This window comes from Stegostoma tigrinum, chromosome 27, assembly GCF_030684315.1.
Source record: "Stegostoma tigrinum isolate sSteTig4 chromosome 27, sSteTig4.hap1, whole genome shotgun sequence".
NCBI classification, from domain to species: Eukaryota; Metazoa; Chordata; class Chondrichthyes; order Orectolobiformes; family Stegostomatidae; genus Stegostoma; species Stegostoma tigrinum.
In genome coordinates this window covers 5,498,063-5,514,743 of record NC_081380.1, presented here as the reverse complement: position 1 = coordinate 5,514,743, position 16,681 = coordinate 5,498,063, and the positions used below count along the sequence as shown (strand labels likewise).

Here is a 16,681-nt window from a genome sequence, read left to right as displayed (position 1 = left end):
CAACTCTAAATCTACTTCAGTTTATTTATGTTAGTGTATAATAAAAACTTCACAAATTGTAATCTAGTAGCTTTGTAAAATTATGTTTCACATCCGATCTCCACAAATATCATAAAACTAATATCATATATAAAAGTAATACTCCACTTCAAATCAAAGTGTCCAAGCAGGAGGCTGATAGGCTACCTTTGTATACAAACTGAACAATGGCGCAGGTAGGTGGGAAGTACTCCAAGATTGCATTGAAGGTGAAATGCAATCTAACAGTCCAAATACTCCCAAAGAGCTTCTTAAAAAAAGGTCGAATTTTTCTACTTTAGCCTAAAATCGCACATAGGGAAAATTTTACTTGAACGCTGTCTCTCAAAAGTGGATAACTCAAATGTTATTTAATCAGATTCAAACTGCACTATCATTAGAACTTAAATTTCAAATCCAAGCCTGTAGGACCCTAGGATGGAAAGCAAAATAACTAAATCTAATCTCCATTTCAGTGTTAATAAGCTTGACTGAATACCAGCGAGTTTTGAGAAGATTTGTAGCTCAGGTTGAGGTTGACTGAATACCAGTAAGAAAGTGAATGCTAGATAATAAATCATATCATACCAGCTTTTAACAAGGCAGAGAAGTTTTGTACAATCAACCAGCACGGAGAGGTAAAGAAAAGCATTAAAGAACTTGCTGTCATAGAACGGGTGAGGTAAATAGCAGAGATACATTTAAAAAGGAGAAACTAGATTTGTACCTGAAGGAGAAAGAAACAAAAGGATATTCTGATAGACTAAGATTCAATAAGATAGGAGAAGCCTAGTGTGGGCATTACAGATCAGTTCAATTAAATTATCTGTTTCTGTGTTATTTGTTTTTGGGTTTGTCTTTGTAATTGCAACAATGATGAAACCAAGTAATTATTCCATGAAATTGATAGTTAATTTGGCTGTTTTCACCTTCCCAAATTAAATCCAGAAGTTACTGTTTGTGAATCTCTCGCACCTGTCTGAAGTCTTTGTAGATGGAAACCAATAAGAAAAATTACTGAATTGGCATAAACATCCATGTCTACTATTATTCTTGTTTTTGAAACTCTTGGGAAAACCATGCCTTGTTGCATGAGAGGTAATTGGGATCTTAACAGAATACGAAGTCACAACTTGGGTCCAATAAGTAGTTGATTTGAATGGCATGAATTGTGGACAGTTCATTGGAGGCCATGGTACACCAAGTTAGAAAGGACAGAATGAAAAACTGTCAAGAATAATCTACTTTGGACACTTATACAAATTCCAGAGTCTGACACAGATGAAAACAATGGCAGGCCAGCAGCACGCTTCCTACGTGGTTTATTGGGCTCCATGAAGTTTAGCCAGAAACAGTGTAAAGCATCCCAGGCTTGTGTTGCCATAGTCACATGTGGTTACAACATGTGACATCTGTAGACTGAATTAAGACAAACAATTATTCAATAGCAAAGTCTTAAACTGGAAAATTTACGAGTTGAGTTTTATGTTAAATCCTTTACTCAAAAAAATTGCTGTAAAGAAGAATATTTTGATAAAATGCTGATTTCCTTCTCCTTCTCTTCCCACTGAATCTTATGCATTAATAAAATCTCTGCAACATTGAGCAGAATAAACGATCTGTTAAAGCCTAGATAAACATTTCACTCACCCAATTCTCAGATTAGTAAAAAGTACTCCCAAGAAGCTTCTTAATCTGAATCATTTATCAGCTTTACTGAAGTACTTTTACCTTCAGGAATAAGCTATTCCCTTATTCACAGGTAGAAACTGTGGTTAAGTTGGCGTTTTGAATGCTTGCCTTCATTGCTTAGACCTTTGAGTACAGGAGTGGGATTTCATGTTGAGGGTGTACAGGACATTGGTGAGGCCTCTTCTAAAGTATTGTGTCCAGTTATAGTTGCACTGTCATAGGAAGGATATTATTAAACTGGAGATGGATCAGAAAAGATTTATCAGGATGTTGTCAAGAATTGGGGGGGGTTTGAGATATAGAAACAGACTGGAAAGGCTAGAACTTTTCTCCCCCCAACTGGAACAAAACCAGTTAAAGATGGCCTTATTGAGGTTTATAAAATCATAAGGGGCATAGACAAAGTGAATGGCAAAGTCTTTTCCTTGGGGTTGGGGTCATATTTTTTAAGGTGAGAGGAGAAAGATTTAAAAAATGACATGAGGCAACTTTTATTAAAAACACAGTGAGCAGTTTCTGTGTGGAATAAACTGCCGGAGAAAGTGGTGGAAGCAGGTACAGTTAAAGTTTAAAAGACATTTCAATAAATTCACTAATAGGAAAGGTTTTGAGGGATATGGGCTAAGCGCAGGTAGGTGGACTAGTTTAGTATGGGAACATGGTTGGCGTGAACTGGTTGGGCCAAAGAGTCTGTTTCCATGCTACATGGCTCTATATATGGCAATTCTGGAACAAAAAAAATAGTAATAGGTTCGCATTGTCAGTAAAGTGTCTGTCATTGATTGCTTGGCTCAATTAAACAAGATGTTCAACCAACAGGCATTTGAAAAATGCCAAGAAACAATAGACCGGCGAACCCAACATCGGTGGCAGGCAAGTTGTTGGAGTGAAACCTGAGGGGACAGGATTCACATGTATTTGGAAAAGCAAGGACTGATTAGGGATGGTCAACATGTTTGGGCGTGAGGAATCATGGCTCACAAACTTAATTGAATTTGTTGAAATAATGAAGAGGATTGATGAAGGCAGAGCAGTGGATGTGATCTACATAGACTTCAGTAAGGCATTCAACAAGGTTCCTCATGGTAGACTGATTAGCAAGATTAGATCACACGGAATACAGGGAGAACTACCCATTTGGATACAGAACTGCCTCGAAGGTAGAAGACAAGGGGTGGTGGTGGAGGGTCATTTTTCAGACTGGAGGGCTGTGACCAGCAGTGTGCAACAAGGATTGGTGCTCAGTCCACTGCTTTTTATCATTTATATAAATGATTTGGATGTGAATATAGGAAGTATGGCTAGTAAGTTTGCAGATGACACCAAAATAGGTGGTGTAGTGGACAGCAAAAAAGTTTCCTAAGAGTAAAACGGGATCTTGATCGGATGGGTCAATGGGCTGCAGAGTGGCAGAGGCGTTTTGGAAAATCAAATCAAGGCAGGACTAATACACTTAACGGTAAGGTCTGGGGAATGTTGATGAACAAACAGACCTTGGAGTGCAGGTTCATAGTTCCTTGAAAGTGGAGTCGCAGGTCAATAGGATAGGGGCAAAGGCCTTCGGTATGATTGTCTTTATTAGTCAGTGCATTGAGTGTAGGAGTTGGGAGGTCATGTTGCAGCTGTACAGTACATTGGTTAGGTCACTTCTGGAATACTGTGTTCAATTCTGGTCTCCCTAAGATAGGAAGGATGTTGTGACACTTGAAAGGGTTCAAAGAAGATTTACAAGGATGTCGCCAGGGTTGGACAGTTTATGCTTTAGGCAGAGGCTGAATAGACTGGCGCTACTTCTCCTGGAACATTGGAGGCTGAGGGGTTCTATTTAAATAGAAACTTCATGCAGAAAACTGTTATCATGAATTTCTGGATTAGATGTAATCTGAACAACGGAGGTTTGCATAATCAATCCCTGAAGCAAAGATGGAACAGATAAGAAGTTTAATGTGGAAGGGCCATCGTGAAAAGAAACAAACAATGCCTGAGGATCTGACTCAAGCCTTGGTCATGGGCTCTTACATGATTAAAAGCTCAGCTCGTGGTCAAACAGATTGCTGAAACTTTTCCAAGTTAAACGAGTCTGAGTAGACAGTCATCACACTACTGGCATGAGCTGAACAATGCAATTAAAGTTTTGTAACCATAAGCCAAACCTTAATGTTGTTCAGCTTAGTGCAATTGTTATCAAAGAGTAACATTTAGATGAAGTGACAGGAGGGAAAAAAACCAGCATGAAAGATATTGAGAGGCAGTTACTATTATGGCTCTATAGTTAGAAGAAATTGAAAGCGAAAATACAACTATTGGTATGCATCTGGCAAGCACGAGGAAGAATGACCCAGGCCTCAATACTTATACCGACAATACTCAAAAGGTTGACAGAGCTAAATGGAGAAAAGTTACAAGACGAATACCAGAAACGGAAAGGTCCAATTCTGACACACTACAGTTAATAGAAGAGTGACAGATTACAGGAGGAAGTTTAAAAAAAACCCTGTCTCACTAAAACACTAAGGAGATTAATGAGACTCAAACAGTACAGCTTGGTTTTACAATGATTAGTATATCAGCAACCAGGGAACACAAGACAGAGAATTATCACAGAGCAAAACATGACAGAATATTTTCCACAGAGGGTTATGAGAACACACTCAAGGGCTCAGACTGCAAAATTATTTATCTAAGTATTGAATAAATATGGTGAATAAGGAAGATAAAAATGGGAAAAGTGGAATTGTGTAAACAGAACTAATTGAATAGCTAATTGGGCACCCGCATGGGCCCCAGCTATGCCTGCCTCATTGTAGGTTATGTGGAACAGTCCCTCTTCCGCACCTACACAGGCCCCAAACCCCACCTCTTCCTCCGTTACATTGATGACCGTATCAGCGCCGCCTCTTGCTCCCCAGAGGAGCTCGAACAGTTCATCCACTTCACCAACACCTTCCACCCCAACCTTCAGTTCACCTGGGCCATCTCCAGCACATCCCTCACCTTCCTGGATCTCTCAGTCTCCATCTCAGGCAACCAGCTTGTAACTGATGTCCATTTCAAGCCCACCGACTCTCACAGCTACCTAGAATACACCTCCTCCCACCCACCCTCCTGCAAAAATTCCATCCCCTATTCCCAATTCCTCCGCCGCATCTGCTCCCATGATGAGGCATTCCACTCCCACACATCCCAGACGTCCAAGTTTTTCAAGGACCGCCACTTTCCCCCCACAGTGGTCGAGAACGCCCTTGACCGCATCTCCCGCATTTCCCGCAACACATCCCTCACACCCCGCCGCCGCCACAACCGCCCAAAGAGGATCCCCCTCGTTCTCACACACCACCCCACCAACCTCCGGATACAACGCATCATCCTCCGACACTTCCGCCATTTACAATCCGACCCCACCACCCAAGACATTTTTCCATCCCCACCCCTGTCTGCTTTCCGGAGAGACCACTCTCTCCGTGACTCCCTTGTTCGCTCCACACTGCCCTCCAACCCCACCACACCCGGCACCTTCCCCTGCAACCGCAGGAAATGCTACACTTGCCCCCACACCTCCTCCCTCACCCCTATCCCAGGCCCCAAGATCACATTCCACATTAAGCAGAGGTTCACCTGCACATCTGCCAATGTGGTATACTGCATCCACTGTACCCGGTGTGGCTTCCTCTACATTGGGGAAATCAAGCGGAGGCTTGGAGACCGCTTTGCAGAACACCTCCACTCAGTTCGCAACAAACAACTGCACCTCCCAGTTGCAAACCATTTCCACTCCCCCTCCCATTCTTTAGATGACATGTCCATCATGGGCCTCCTGCAGTGCCACAATGATGCCACCCGAAGGTTGCAGGAACAGCAACTCATATTCTGCTTGGGAACCCTGCAGCCCAATGGTATCAATGTGGACTTCACCACCTTCAAAATCTCCCCTTCCCCAACTGCATCCCAAAACCAGCCCAGCTCTTGCCCTCCACCCACTGCATCCCAAAACCAGTCCAACCTGTCTCTGCCTCCCTAACCTGTTCTTCCTCTCACCCATCCCTTCCTCCCACCCCAAGCCGCACTTCCATCTCCTACCCACTAACCTCATCCCACCTCCTTGACCTGTCTGTCTTCCCTGGACTGACCTATCCCCTCCCTACCTATACTCTCCTCTCCACCTATCTTCTTTTCTCTCCATCTTCGGTCCGCCTCCCCCTCTCCCTATTTATTCCAGAACCCTCACCCCATCCCCCTCTCTGATGAAGGGTCTAGGCCCGAAACGTCAGCTTTTGTGCTCCTGAGATGCTGCTGGGCCTGCTGTGTTCATCCAGCCTCATTTTATTATTTTATTGTCTTGGATTCTCCAGCATCTGCAGTTCCCATTATCACTAATTGAATAGCCAGCTTTGTTACAGTTCAGACTCTATAGTCAAACTTTTTATTCTATAGCCTTAAGTGGTGCATTTTCTGAAATTCTCTCAAGTTTACCTCCAGAACATCATAGTCACTTTGTTCAGTCTTTGATATGCCACAATTACTACACTTGCAGCTTAGGATCCTTCCTTTGCTGGGATTTTCCTGTGTATATTAAACATATAAGTACTGTACCTTGGTTACATCATCAAGTAGTACAGTCAGAATTTTGCACAGGCACTGAGGACACCCATACTTCTATTTCATCCAGTAATCCATTGCCTGCACTTTTCAATTTCATATCTTTTTCAATATTTGGGTGAGAAAACATTTGCTCACATAAACATTGAAAAGACTAAGATCAGCCTACTCAGTTTCCATCAGCATCTGCACAAAAGTCAATTTCAAGCCAAGTTAGGAAACTTTCATTTGACATCCCGCTCATCATCCTGCCCAATACATTCTTTTTTTGTTGAAAATTTCTTGTCACCTTGTCTTAGCCATTCTACTGGTGAAACCCTTCCATGTCCTCATCACTTCAAGGTTTCCCCCCCCCAGCACCTGTGATCAACTCCACTACAATCTCCACTCCCCAGTCTTCACTCATTCTAAGATCTATAGTCATTAACACCAATTTCTTCAAACTTCATTGAATGATGGACTTAGCTTGTCAATTTTAAAACTATCAATCTTGTTTCAAACTATGCCTCACAGACCTATCTTCTGTTCATGCTCATACTCTCTGCTCTACAACACTAGACTTCACCTCCCTCTTTATCTCAGTCTGTACCCTATTAATACCTGTTGGAATCGTACATGCGACAGTAAGGTTCTCTCTTTTAAATCCCAGAGTATACTGCTGAATCAGTCCTTATGTACACTACTTGCATGACATGAATCTATCTAATAAGTTTCAGTTGTACCTCTTTTAAACTAGTCCACTGCCCCTTAAGCAAGGGGATGAATACTGCAACAGTAGGCTTGAGCAACAAATTACAATCTGACCTTCTAAGGTGGGATTGAGCTGTACACACATGCTTCTATACCCCTCCAACTCTCTGCAAAAACATATCTATAAAGCAATCAGAGAGAGGTGAAAAACGCAGCTGAAAGATAATCCGATCCCAAATGTCAAATTTCATGTGACATCAACAAAGGCCAGCGTGAAGTGTGCCCTACCACCAGAAAACCAAGGTCAGCATTAGCTGACCTTCTTTAGCTTGGTCTCAATCTCCAACCATTTCCTGGTAATCAGAGCTTAGAAAAAATTCTCAGCACTATCTCTAGCTTCTTAAGTGAAAAGGTAAAGAAAGGACTATTAGTTAGCTCTGTTGCCTGCCACTATTAATGATCATTTTTACTGATTACTCATCCAAGTGATCAATTTATCACTTTAGAATTTTTTTCCTGAGATTCATGTTTACTATTGCGGCAAGCTTCATCTTTCTGAAATTTGCTCAGAAACGCTGAAGGATTTTCTGCAAAAGAAATATTCCACCTACTGTAAGAACAATAATCTGTCAGTGTTCATTATCTACTTCATTGTAGAATTGTTAACATTAAAATATGTTTAGAGCTGGATATAATCGAAACTCAAGAACATAGCCATATCTGAAGAGGCAAACAATTGCCTATTAGTCAAATTACAGGTAATAATTTTCACACAGGTTTACCAACGTTTGAACTCTAATTAGTTTCTGGAAGAAATTACAACAAAAACCTCAGCAATTCCACACTCAAAACTTCATTGCAGTGAGGCTTACATTAAAATTATCACATTGTTCCACACATATCTGTAACTTTATAGAAGAAGCTTAGATGCAGCATGGTGTCATTACTTAATTCCTTTGTTCCCCTTGGAATTCTTTTAAAAGCAGCATTTGTGCAATATTGGTGTAGGCTATTAAAATAATCAAAGACATCACATCATTGACAGGCACATCTAAAATAAGATATTTCAAGTTGGGGGAAAAGAACTTCCCCTTGAAATTCAGAAGGGGAAGTACACACAGTATTTCAAAGAGAGAAGTCAGACTCTTACAATTGATAAAGTACATGTAATTGTAGTCATGAAGATTATTGAAGGCACTGACCAAAGTCAGTATGATACTTACAATACAACTTAAAATGTGCCATTCAACCTCCCAACAATGCAGCTAAAAATTAAACTATTTACTTGAAAAATCAATTCATTTTAGTATTTTCAGAATTGAACAGCAACCATAAGGTAGGTAGCATGGTCAGAACCTGAAGCAATGTCTTATTTCTCTGAAAAAGTACAGTAGCCAAGTTGCAATACATCTACATAATAGGAACATCTAAAGATAACTGTTTATTTGATAAAGATCCTTAGCATGATTTGCCTGACACTATGTGTTGATGTTTGAAATTTATTGTTAAGAAAAATGGCCTTTTCCACGTTGAACATTTACAAAGTAACTAAGACAGTGGAAGGAATGGAAACAGTTCAAGGATAACCTTAAGACAAGAATTATGGAATGTAACATTCAACTGGAAACACAACAATGAGCAAAGACTGCAAAGATTAAACATTTGTTTTGAAGACAACAGTTTGCCAAAAGGAGGAACATGTTGTTTCAGAAAAGTCAACCAGCAACATTTTGAATATGGACAACACTAGGCAGCTGACTGCTAACATGCATCATTGACTATGAACTTTCTTAGATTGCTGTATATAATCATGTTCATTTCAAAGTGACCTGTATGTGTTTGATTAGAGCAGTATTTGGCAGATATGAGGCAGCATACTTACTCAAGTAGACACTTGGTTGTACAACTCGAGAATTGCTGAGAAAACAGACATGCTCCTGTGTCTGTCCTGATAGCTTTGACAGAAGGTTTTTTTTAAAAACCTGCAGAACTCAATCATCACATTTAAAAGTCTCAAAGTAACTGAGATTATGGTGTAACAATGATATGGATTGTACACTTTTTAAATTTGTTCATGGGATGTGGTTGTCACTGGTTAAGCCAGCAATTATTGCCCATTCCTAACTGCCCAGACAGCAGTTAAGAGTCAATGACAGCGGGCCTGGAGTCACATGTAGGCCAATCTGGGTACAAATATTAGTAAAACAGATGGCTGTGACAATAAACATGGTCGCCATTAGGCTGGGTTCTAAAATCCAGATTTTTACTTAGTTTGAATTTCACCACCTGCCATGGTGAGATTTAAACCCACATTCACAGAATATTAATTAGGAGCTGTGGACCACTAGCTCAGCAATGTTATCACTACACTTCCTACCGCAACAAACTCCTATCAAAAGCCAAGTTTTGAACCTTGCTGAAGTTTAACATAGAAAAAGTTTAGAGTAGCCTACAGAGCAGCTGATGGAACTTATGTTAAATAAATAAATCTGGAGTTGAAAGCTAGTTTCTCGGTCATCTTCAGTGAAACTACCATCTGGTTCTCTAAAGTCCTTAAGGAAAGGAAATCTGCCAACCTTTCCTGGTCCGACCTTTATTTGACTCCAGACACAAAGCAATATAGTTGATCTTTAACTACCCTCTGGAATAGCCTAACAAACCAATTAGTTCAAGGGCAATAAATTCTGCCACATCCCATGTAAGCATAGAGAAATTAACATTAATACAGTGAATTATAAATTATTTGGCTTAGGGAATAGAAATCCAACATCTATTAATTAATATCAGTGTAGTGGTCAATAATATTCAGTGGTGTGGAGTACTGGAGAACACAGGCACCAGCTTACCAAATTCACAATACAGGATTTTACTTTGGAGCATTGTTTCAAGGTAGGCAAATATAGAAGCTAAATTTATAAGCAGTCACATCAACTCCAAGTTAAGTGATTAAATCTGCTTCCATGATATAAAGTCAAGTATAATGTTAGCTAAGGTACTGAGAAAGACCATGAACTTTTCTTCCAAAAGTGTAATTAAAACTTCTACGGCCACTTGAGAACAGATGTCTCTTCATTCAATAGCTATCAACTGAAACTGCGCAGCACTCCTTCAGCACTGCACTGATGTATCAATCTAGATTACATGCTCAGGTCTTGAATCTGTAACCTTCTTAACACCTAAAGGACTGATTGGATTCTAATCTCCAAAGAGAATAATATGTCTGGGCAGCAACGTCAAAAGGCATTAGTCAAAACCTATATGAAAGGGTTGTGGGTCATTCACCAGCACTCTTAATTTGGAGTTAGAAAGTTGCTGCTTCAAGGAGGCTCCATGACATAAACATCTCAATTCAGTTTTTTTCTTCCCTATTTATTCATGGATAAAGGACTTTGATGACTGTGCCACCCTTTTTTTATGCATCCCTAGTTGACAAGGTGGCAGTGAGCTGTCTTCTTTTAACTTCTACAATCCACTGGTGTAGGTAGATCCAAAATGCTGTTCGGGAGGGAGTTCCAGAATTTTGAGTCAGTGACAACGAAGGAACGGTGATATATTTCCAAGTCGGGATGGTGGGCAACTTCGAGGGGAACTTACAAGTGCTGTTCCCATGTTTCTACTGCCCTTGTCCTTCTATATCGTGGTGATCATGGGCTCGAAAGGTGTTGTCGAATGAACAGCTAGTCTATTGGATGGTGTGCTTCATTGTCAAAAGGTACCATTGTTCAAATATAAACCAAGGCTCCATCTTCCTATTCAGGTGAATGTGAAATATCCCATAGGACTAAGAACTGGGGAGTTCTCCTTATATAATACCAACTTTAATTTCTTAACTAATGCCTTCAAAACAGATTAACTAGCCATTCTTCTCATTTTATGCACATTCAATGTTATATTCATCTATGACATGTCAAGTGATTAAACTAAAAAGAATCATTGTTGGTGAAGCACTTTAGGATGTTCAGAATTAAATCTTTCAAAAGTTTCTATTAAAAATGACCATTCAAAAATTAACATAAGTGAAATCAATATAACAAAGCTCAAAATGAACCACAATGGGATTTCTTACTGCTGATATCTTGCTAGAACAAGACTAGTGTCCATTGTGACCGGTTAATGCAAAATTAAGCATTTTAACAGCAAATTTAAGGCTTCATAAACTTACTGCATTGTCCAACATTACAATTAGTTCACCAGTTTAAGAGCAACATATACAGGAATGAATAGCATGTGTAATTAAATCAGTCTGATGGAACAGTGAAAAATTCCAACATGCATATGCTCTCTGCAAAGCTTTTTACAAAGTAATGCTAAAAGAACAATCTGTGCAGCACAAAATAAATCAATATTACTCAGTAAAACAGCAACAATAGTTCTGCCCTCATTCAATCAGCCACATTAACTTCAAACTATATTTCACTTAATTTCAATTTTTTCAGGATGTGATGGCATTGTGATTTTGTCACTAGACAATTAATCCAGGTCGTCAGGCAAATACACTGGGAACATGGTGGAATTTGAACTCAATAAAGTTCAGAATTAGAGGCTTGTCCAACAGTGACCATCATAAAAACTCATCAAATTCACTAATGCCCTTTAGGGAAGACAATCTGCCATCCTTAGCCAGTCTAGTCTACATGTGTTTCACACCTAACTTTGTCTAAGGCAACCAATCAGATCAAGGGCAGTTCAGGATAGGAAATAAGTGTATGCCTTGCCAGCATTGCCCACATATCATGCAAGAATGAATAAAAAGTACTGATTGAATCATGATTACTGCCTTCCCAACATTGTCCATTTCTCCAAAAATCTCAGGTACTGAGACCAGCAGTTCTGCTGAGAGTACAGATTACGTAAGTCTACACCCCACACATATCAATTCACTCAATGAAGGCTGCAATGGACCCTTAATTATCCAGTTTGAATGAACAATGTCTATTTCTGTGAGGCTCAGACTGAGCTGTACATACTCACCTGAACTGACAGCAGTCTTCACCTCACCTTTGGGATAGTGATCTGTAATTACACACCATAATATTACCATTTAATGGGAAAAGATGATAATATGACTGCTATTTCTAATAGCTGTTGCAAATAAGATTATAATCCTAAAATAATAATCACTCTTACAAATGATGTCTCAATTCTTTAAAAACAAAATACCCATAGAAGTGAGCATTGCTGGCAAACCAGCATTTTTGGCCATTCCCCATTGGTCTCAAGGAGGTAGTGGTGAGCTGCCTTCTTGAACTCAGTAGTCTATGTACACCACAGCACATTAAAGGCTTCCAGGATTTTGATCCCATAACAGAGAACAAGCAGCGATACAAGACTGAACAGGAATTTGCAGGTGACGGTATTCCTGTGCGCCAGCTGCCCTTGCTCTTCTCAGTGACATACATTGTGGAATTAGCAGGTGCTGTCAAAACAGCATTGGCAAATTACAGTACTTCAATGCAAGTGGATGACACCCATTGTTGTCAGTGTACCAGTACTGGAGGGAGTAAATGTTGAAGCTAGTGGAAGGGGTGCCAACCAAGCCAACTGCTTTTCACTGCAGTATCAAACTTCTTAACTATTATTGAGAGGCACTCATCCAGGCAAAAGAAGAGTATTTCATCATACCCTTGACTTGTAGATGGTGAGCAAGCACTGAGGATCAGGAAGAGTGTTACATGCTGGCAAGTTCCTAGCCTCTGACTTTGCTCTTGAAGCCACAATAACTCTACAGCTAGTCCAGTTCAGTTTCTGAGAGCTGTAAACCACCAGAACGATGATGGTGGGGGTTTCAGCAATTTTCAGGCCATTGATATCAAAATGAGATGTTTAGATTCTCTCTGGCTGGAGACAATTATTTCCTACACTTTGTGGTACTAATATTACTTGCAACTAAACAACCAAAGGCTGTGTTGTTCAGATATTGCTGGGAAAAACTTGTTTCAGAGAAATAAAAGCAAAATACAATAACCCTAACCCTATCACAGATGGACATTGGAAATATTAAAATAACATTTTGGATTAACAGATGTTCTCAAGAAAGGTCATCAACCTGAAATTATTTCAATAGCACAATCATAGAATCCCGGCAGTGTGGAAACAGGCCCTTCAGCCCAACAAGTCCACACTGACCCTCACAGCATCCCACCCTGACCCATCCCCCTATAAACCACCTAATCTACATATCCATGAACACTACGGGCAATTTAGCATGGCCAATCCACTTAGCCTGCACATCTTTGGACTGTGGGACGAATCGGTGCACCTGGAGGAAGCCCATGCGGACACAGGGAGAACGTGCAAACTCCGCACAGACAGTCACCTGAGGGTGGAATTGAACCCGGGTCACTGGTTAACATTGCTGCCTCAGCTCCAGTGAGCCACTGTGCTGCCCAAAAATGTTAACGGTTTCCCCATAGATGCCAAAAGACCTACTGAGTAATTCAAATATTTGGTTTGTTTCAGGGAATAAAGTATGATACAACTTTTTTTTAAATAGTATGCCATTAAGAACAAAAGCAAGCTCAATGGACAATTTAATAATTTTTATTGTGCATTCTATATGGGCTTATTTTTCTTTAAAAGCCTATATGGGAATAACTATGTTAAATGAAGAGGGTGGTTCACATGTAGAATGAACGTCCTGAGGAAGTGGTGGATGTGGGCACAGTTGCAACATTAAAAAACAACATTTGGATAAGTACATGAATCGCAAAGGTTTGGAGGTATATGGGCCAGGAGCAGGCAAGTAGGACTAGTTTAGATTGTGATTACATTCAGCACGGACTGGTTGAACCAATGAATCTGTTTCCGTACTGTATGACTCTAAGACTTTCAGGAACTGCTTACATTGGAAATTCCCCTTTGTAATGTTTCTGTAGGTTGTTTCCATGTTGAGGTAATAGTGACCAAAAAGGATGACAATAGAACCTGAAACAGGAAATATGCCAGCAAGAAACCTCAAATAAAATGGTGTCTTTGACCCAAAAATAAGCCAAAGATGCTTCACAGGCCCTAAGTAATTGTTGCCTGAAAATAGGAAATATTAGATGGGGTAATCAAAACCTTGGCCATAAAAGTGAATTATAAAAAGGATCATAAAGGGAATTCCAGAGAATAGACTCTACGTTGCTAAAGGAATGGCCGAAAATAATTACAGATAAGTCGGGGGGGGGGGGGAAAATGGGGGATGGGAGCAGAAGATGCACCGGGAGGAGGCTTAGAAATCTGAAGAGATGCCTGAACATCTGCAACTAAAAGCCAGCTAAATCTTGAAATTTACTTGAATGTACTGTAAAACAATCAAATGCAACGTGTGTCTCTAGAAATTGCACTGCATCAGCAATAAAAAAGGCTGTTTAAAGAGTAGCATGCAATAATTCTGAACTGATTAGTAAACATTACTATACGTTGCATGCAAATAAGCCAATTCTATATGTGGGGGAGGGGGGAGATGAGTGTGTCTATTTGTGTGTTAAGTGTTGGAAGGGGTTGGGAGAAGGAGGAGAACAGTTCCATCTTATCCCTTTCCTACTTTGCCAATGTCACCTTTTATTCAAATTTACTCTCATCTTTAGTCTCTCGAAGGTTTAAATGCTTTACGGAGAAAGGTTCTACTGGCATCTGATATACTTTGATGCATATTATGCAAATGATTATTTGGGCATGGTTTTTGACATTTAACCTCAACAAAACATTTAACTATACAGGGCACCAGGGCCAAGTCAAGTCTTCCTTGGCTGCCACCTGAAAACATACACTTCCAGTAGGAGTCACACAAGAGTAATCAGAGTGGAAACCTTAGCTCCAAGGCCTGGGAATGAAATGCAATACAGTATCTCTGTAGTATCCACTAATTAACGAATCAGAAATCAGGAATTAAATCTGGGCTCTCCCTGCCCAAAAGAAGGAACGAAGAAGCAATAACGTGTCTTGACAGATGTTGTACTAAAGGTCAAGGAAAGGTAAGCGGTGATACGCTATTTCTAATAGGAAAGTAAGGTAGAACAATCGATAAGGGTGTTTTGAAAATGTTCTTACATTGAGCTGATCAAAATATATAACACTTTGCCATTGTTAATTGAGATTTTTAAACAGACAATTTGGCTGGTTTTGAGAGAAATTAGTAATACCATCAACCACTCCTCCACCTTTCATGAACCTGGTGGGGGAGCAAAGGAAAAAACCTAGTGTGTTCAGGGCCAGTCCCTGAAAAAGAATGCTAAGTGAGACTTACATCAGCTTGGGCTAGACAGCTGTTCAAGATTCAGAGAAATAGACTATCCAAGAAAAGTACTTTCAGCTTCAGCCTAAAAAGATCCATGTGTTTTAGTTTTGCACCAAAAGATTGGAGTAAAGTTATTTTTCAAAGTACACTATACTATAAAGCAACTTAAAGTTTGTTTATGACTCCACCTCAATTTTAAAATCAGTTCATCTTTACATAAAAGGGTGCTCTCCTCCACTGCACCCCACCCGGACCACATTCCTTTCTATGTTATGCTATCATATCATATCTGTAGACATTGCATCTTGAAAGCAAATTCCTAATTGTGAAGCCACTGGTCAACTTCAGGAAATACACAACATAAAACTTGAAATTCAAAACTGGTCAAATCAAGTGACATACCAAGAACTCCTGTATTTTGCAAAATAAATTGCAAACATCAGGTACTATATTTCAAGATGTTTAATTGGTTAAAACTAGACTTTGCCACTAAATGAATTTTGAAATACAATGCAACAATTTTCACCAGACAAAGCTGTTCAACAAAATGTTTGCAACCAGTATATTCTGACATCCTGCCAAATGAAATTTAATCCCTCTGGACTTTATGCTAAGTGCTTTGCACATCTGAACTAAATAATAGAAGCAAAATCCTTTAAATACATGGTTAAAAGTGCCAACAAGCACACCTACTTTACACAGTTGAAAGCAAGTGCCTTCTAGGGCTTCTATAGTTAAAAAAAAGTTTATTATATATCTTCAACTGAAATTGAACAAGTGGCGGAAGGGGCACCTCGATTGCTTGTCAGGAGGATAACAGAAGTGATAAAGACTGGATACAGGTGGCAGGTATTAGTTTCTTACTCAGGGAAGAAGGCTCTGTGAGCATTTAAAACAAAGTATAATGGCTTTGACGGTAGGTTCAAATGCTAGGAACAGGAAGAGATTGTTGGAAGAATTCAGGCACTACCTTCATGAAGCCCAGAAATCCTCCCCCTGAAGTTTCGATACAGAAAGTAACAGGACGGGGGGAAAGGAAAACTTCTGGAGTATTTTCAAATTAAAACTAGTAGATGGAAAAAGTTTTGGTGGGGGTGGTGAGCACTTCAGGCACTCCCTATGTTGATGGTTAAACCTCCTTTAAGCACCAAGAGACACACAGAGATATACAAGACAACTAGCACCTTTGCTACTTACCGACTCGGCTTCTCTCGTACCTTGATCGAAAACTTTTGCTTACTTTGTTTCATCAGCAAAGACGTTTAATTTCAGAGAGAGAGAGCAAAACTGGCGGAGGAGGAGGGCGGCGAAGAAAAGTGACAGATCAGCAGTGGGACTGTGAAAATGGTGTTGGAGTTGGGGAACAAAGTGATGATCGTTAAATGCCACTTTCCACCTCCCACCCCCAAACGCTTTCACTTCACCTTCCAACCGCCTTCTGCCTAACGCGAGGCGGCAGAGCGA

General features: G+C 40.1%; 1 protein-coding gene across 2 annotated transcripts in view; it reads right to left on the bottom strand.

Annotated features, from left to right (window-relative positions):
* The window catches only part of rffl (ring finger and FYVE-like domain containing E3 ubiquitin protein ligase), an 82,225-nt gene extending 65,564 nt beyond the window's left edge, over nt 1-16,661 (bottom strand). The window contains exons 1-2 of one of the 2 annotated variants that reach the window (XM_048557367.2): nt 16,415-16,661; nt 11,968-12,009 (exon numbers count right to left, since the gene is read on the bottom strand). The gene's annotated coding sequence lies outside the window, so the exon portion shown is untranslated. The remainder of the gene's footprint in view (nt 1-11,967; nt 12,010-16,414) is intronic. The other variant, XM_048557368.2, reaches the window with a different exon arrangement.
* Nucleotides 16,662-16,681: the final 20 nt, after the last annotated feature.